The sequence below is a fragment of the Chanodichthys erythropterus genome, chromosome 8, assembly GCF_024489055.1.
Source record: "Chanodichthys erythropterus isolate Z2021 chromosome 8, ASM2448905v1, whole genome shotgun sequence".
NCBI lineage: Eukaryota > Metazoa > Chordata > Actinopteri > Cypriniformes > Xenocyprididae > Chanodichthys > Chanodichthys erythropterus.
The window spans coordinates 4,719,055-4,725,198 of NC_090228.1; positions in this window are offsets into that span (position 1 = coordinate 4,719,055).

Sequence of the window (6,144 nt, forward strand, 5' to 3'; positions counted from 1 at the left end):
TGGCTTAGTATGTTAAAATTACAACTTTATCTCATAATCTCGGCTTTTTGTCATAATTTCAACTTTTTATCTCATAATTCCAATTTTTATCTCATAATTATGGCTTAGTATGTTACAATTATAACTTTATCTTATAATCTCAGTTTTTTTATCATAATTTCAACTTTCATCTCAAAATTATAACTTAGTATCTTAATTATTTTTATCAAAATTATCTGATAATTTTGACTTATCTCATAATTATGATTTAGTGTGTCAAAATTATGCCTGTTTATCTCATAATTATGACTTAGTATGTGATAATTATGACTATCTCACAATTTTGAGTTATCTCATAATTTCAGCTGTTTATCTCATAATTATGACTTAGTATGTCATAATTATAACTTTTTATCTCTAATAATTTAAATTTTTTATCTGATAATTATGACTTAGTATGATATAATTATTACTTTATCTCATAATTTTAAAAGCATGTCATAGCATGACTTTTAATCTTATAGTTTCAATTTATCTCATAATTTCAACTTTCTATCTCATAATTATGTCTTTATCTCATATTTTTGATTTCTCATCATTGCGGCTTTTTATCTCATAATTATGACTTGGTATATCATTTTATGATCTTTTATCTCATAATGTCAACTTAATATGTCAAATGAAGATTTACCAAAGCATTTATGTGTCAGAAATGGCCTTCCATATATTGGAGCTGCTGTAGATGTTGCATGAAATAATCTGACTGTAAGAGAGCAATCGAAGAGTTTATAAGGACAGTCATGTTTCCTCTCAACTCGAGCACTTTTGTGTTCCACTTTTGTTAACTTTGAAGTGCTGATTCTTTCATCTTTGCCTGTGTTCTTGATTGTCAGTCGTGTGTGATTATGGGTCAGCGCTGGGCTGTTTGAATTCTCCCGTCTGTTTTCTCTCTCAGTTGCTAAGGAACTGAGATGTGGCATAAGTTGCAGTCATGCTTCTGAGTTTCAGCACCTATTAGCGATCAAAGTGATTTCAGTAATCCACAGTGTTTTAATAGTTTAATAAGTGTACCCTGGGAACCGGCGAACCAAATCGTCAAATTAGTATTCCATAAAGACCCAAGTCAGGACAGCGTAAAAGCATGATAAATGACTTTAAAACGCTGTAGCTCGTGAGGATCACAGCTGTAAAACTCATTACTCTTACTGTATCATGTGTCAAAACATTCATTAATAACAGAGCAATCCTTTTTTTGCCACTGGCATGCCAACAACAAAAAGCACATCAAATCAATGAACATAAGTGCATCTGTGCATTATTTGTGCTCCAATGCAAACTAGAAGTTCAAGACAAACTTCAAATGTTGACATGGAAATGTACAATAGTTTTTCAATTAATGTTGGAGCTTTTTTGTGTGCGTTTTTCTTTTCTTGTGTGATTAGAAGTCCCACGCTGCTGTCCTCTTTTCAGCATGTGCATGTGTGATGTGTTTTGATTTTTCATCTCTCTGAGGGGGAAACAGAGACAGCGGTCTGTGTTGTCCTGGCATTACGCTTCAGATGAAAAGCCCCCAGCGCTCTTCCTTTGGGCCCCTCTCTCTTTTGGACTCGAGGAGCCCTGATGTCACATTTCAGAGGCTTATTTCAATGCCATGTTGTGTTGTGGAGGGATGGAGTTAGCTTCATGAATGGCTTTCATCACACCCCAGGGATGCTCCTCACCACACTGTTCCTGGAGAATAAACCTTCACAGGACTCACCAGTGTATATAGAGTGCAGAAATGGCGCGATTTGTCCAGTGTTTACTTGTTTTATGTTTGTGCATTGGTTGGACAATCCATCTTTGAACAATATTGCAAACCACTGTTTTTCTCTGCTGTTCTGAGTATGTTGGAGTTAGTGATTTTAACTCCAAAATTTTATTAATAAACCTTTTAAGGAGAAAAGTGTTATTCTTTTCTAAGCAATTTTTGCCTTGTGGATGTTTGAAGCTGGTTAAAAATCCCATAGATGACAACACCCTAGCAATCATCATAGTAGTAATGCCTTAGCAACCACAAAAGCACCATGGCAACCATCTAGTAATGCCTTAGCAACCATGAATACACCCTAGTAACCACCTAGAAACACCCTAGCAACCACCAAATCACCCTGGTAACCACCAAGTGATACCTTAGCAAACACAATTCAACCCAGCAACCACAAAGCACCCTAGTAAACACTTAATTATGCCTTAGCATCCACCAAAACACCTTAGTAATGACAAAGCACCCTAGTATCCATATAGCAACACACTAACAACCTACTAAAGCATCCTTATAGTCAGCTTTTGATGCCTTTGTAACCGCCAAAACACCCTAGTAAACACAACATCAACCACAAAGCACCCCAGAAACCACATAGCAACACCTTAGCAACTACCAAAGAACCCAAGTAACCACCAAGTAATGCCTTAGCAAACATAAAACAACCTAGTAACCACAAAGCACCCTAGTAACCATATAGCAACACCCTAGCAACCTACTAAATCATCCTTGTAGTCAGCTTGTGATGCCTTAGTAAGCACCAAAGCACCCTAATAAACACACAACAACCACAAAGCACCCTAGTAACCACATAGCAATGCCTTAGCAACCACCAATATACTCTAGTAGTCACATAGTAACCACAAAGTACTGTAGCAATGCCGTAGCAACCACCAAAGCACCCTGCAACCACTTATTAATGTTTTAGAAACCATAAATACACCCTAGTAACCACATAGCAACCACAAAGCACCCTAGTAGCCAGTTAGAAACGTCCTAGCAACCACAAAACACCCTGATAACCTCAAAATAATGCCTTAACAAACACGAATACAACCTAGTAACCACCTAGCAACCATAAAATCACCCTGGTAACCACCTAGTAACCTTCAGCAACCGCCAATACACCCTTGTAACCACCTAGCAATGCCCTAGCAATCTCCAAAAATGTATCTGGCAACCACTTGCCTTAGCAAACTCTAATATACTACATAGCATCCAGCAAAGCACCCTGGTAACCACCAAATAATGCCTTAGCAAACACAAATGCAACCTAGTAACCACAAAGCACTCTAGTAACAACCTAGCAACTACCAAAGCACCCTGGTAACCACCTAGTAATGTTTAGCAACCACCAATACACCCTAGTAACTGCCTAGAAACCACCAAAATCAACCTGGCAAACACTTAATTCCTTACCAACCACTAATATATCCTAGTGACCACATAGCATCCACAAAGCACCTAGAAATGTTGTAGCAACCACAAAAGCACCCTGGTAACCAACTGTTAAAGTTTTATATATGCTAACTCCATTCTAAATTTAGTTTAACACATAGTGGGCCATTAGTAGTATATTTTAAGTGATTTTTATGGCTGCATAATGCAAAACTGAGAAGGCTGTTCATAATCTGTAAATATTGAACCCCCCACAGATAAATAATCCAGAGGGATTTGCATTCGAACACCCCCTGTAGTGATCCGCATTGATTTGCAGCGCGCAGCAGAATGCCAGGAATACTGAAGCTAGAGCAGCACAGCTGGTTGTCGATATTGTTGATATCAGTTTCCACATCCAACCGTGGACAAATCATCTGTTTGATCCAGCCAACAGCACAGAGAAACGCAAAAAACCACCCGAGGTGGAAGAAACCTGAGGTCACGTGATGCTAATGCTGCTAATGAGCTGCTCTTTCTCCCATAGTACAGATGCTTATCTAGAGTAATTCAATCCTCATGTGTGAAGGGAGGACCCTGTGAGGTTGTTGTTATGCCATTTACGGCACCTTCAGTTGTGATGCTCCTCAGTGTAAACCGATCTGCCTCTTTCACTAAAGCAGATCATGGATTCTAGATGCATTTGACAGAAACTAAAGATGCTATTGATTCAAAGTTGTCTGGGTGTTTCGAGTCAGTGGAACTAATCTGGATGTCGTGATTGGCTGAAGTCTCAACACGCCCTCTTCCTCTTCACTTTTACGACTGATACAATTACCAGCGCCGTGTTGCCTCAGTGTGACCCCTTAACTCTCTCCGTCTTTCACATAGTCTCTCTTTTGGTGGCTTTTGTCCACCTCCCAGTGTATTATTGTCATCCAAACGCTCCCAATTAACAATGCTGCTGCTTTTTCTGAAAAGATGAGACCTGGATCTCCATCACAGGGTCACTGTTTTTCTTATAACAGAATGGTTGCGCATTGAAGAATAAAGGAAGTGTACTGTTTACCAGTCGAAAACAACACAGCATTGTTGACATTAGTCTCGGCTTGCGTGTAATCGAAAACAATCTTTTCGTAATTGAAATGATTGCTAGCTGCCTCAGTGCCCGCGGATTTCGACCAGTGAGCCCATGGGAAGTGTATTTCTAGCACATCATCAACAGGTTTTGTTGAGTCTAATCTGAGCGGTGTAGATGTGTACAATGGGCTTCTCTGAATGCTGAAGGAGCTGTATCAAGCTCCCCCTTATAAAAGCCGTCCAGCAAGTGAAGTAGGTGCCCTGAATAAATTATGCAAATTTAGCAGAAAGGATAACAACAGGGAGTGCAGAAACAGTGTGATTCTGTGAGGTTTAGTACAGGCACAAGATGTAACCACATGCTTTTCAGGGTGTAAGAAGCATATATATGTCCAGGTACTGAATCAAGCAATTGTATAAACTGAATATGAAATGTAAATATAAATGCATTTTGATCCTTTGATTCTGGATGCATTGCATGGGCCAGTGTTATGCAATTATTTTTTTTGAACTCTGTAATGTAAAAAATGAATGCGTGAATTTTGATATATTTGAAATTGAGAACACGGGAAAACGCAATAAATTGGTCACCAATTTATCACAGATTTATCTTGTTTTTTATTAAACCATTTGACTGGAGCATAGAATTTTTTTTGCATAAATTACCAGTTTTATGTTAGAGGTTTGTAAAGCACCTGGGGACATTGTAAGAATAGTAACTTAAACCAAAGTTCAATGAATTAAACAAAAATTTTAACAATGTTCATTTTAAAAGAAAACTGATTGACTTTCAAAAATGAGTGTGGTGTAATATTTAATATACAGTATATCAAGACATGGAAAAAGTACAGCATAACATGATTTTTTTCTTCTGTTCAAAGCAGTCCAACAGGTGTCAATAAGCAGCTTTCAGCATAAAAGTCCTTTATAATCATTTATAATGCAATTCATGCACATTTAAACCAACAAACACACACATTCATTGTTGTTTAAATCTCATAAAGCTCTTAACATATTATAAAAGGTGACCTTTACATTTAATATCATGTTGCATGCCACTAGCACTGCTTCTTGACCATGCACGTCCAGTTATTCGGATTCGGACCTACGATTGATTATGCGCGAGACTGTCGAGGCTGTGGGCGGCGCGTGAACGCAGGGTCTCTCCTCTCGCGCACTGTGATCATACAGTGAATGAAGCTCTAGCGTGGGAAAGACGATCAGGATACGCGAAACACTGACATGGATCCACTGTAACATCTCTGCAATAGCTGTTATTGCGTTATCAATAGATCAGCGGTCAGCGTTTAACTCGAGTCTGAAGATGATGCGTCTGATCACCGCCAAATCACATCTGTTCCTCGCGCAGCTGTGTCTGATCTGTCACACAGGTAACAAGTAAATACAGTCATGAGTGATGGATGCGTCCCCATAGATGTGTGTTTGGGCATGAATGCATTGACGCGTAAAGTTGCATGTATCCAAGAGCTTTATTTCCACAGGTTCTCCGTGCATTTATTAATTAATTATTGACGAATGTATTTTTGTTGTTGTTGTTGAAATCTCAGTTCTATAAGACAAAAGCATTGCATTAACTTGTGTTTTATGGATCAGTTTTATACTGAATTATTATAAATCATTTCGAATGATTAGGCTATGTGTGTGTGTGTGTGTGTGTGTGTGTGTGTGTGTGTCTGTGTGTAAAAGTTTAGGTTTTTGTATTTCTTCTCAGTCTTATAGGACAAAGCATTGAAATATATTAGGCTTTGAAAAGATTAGAATGCCTTTTGAGTGAATTAATCAAAGATTAATGAATCATTTAAGCATTTAATTATTTTTTTAGGTTGTTGTAGAACAATCCAATATCAGATTTTTGACCAGAATGTGTTTATCAATAAATATGA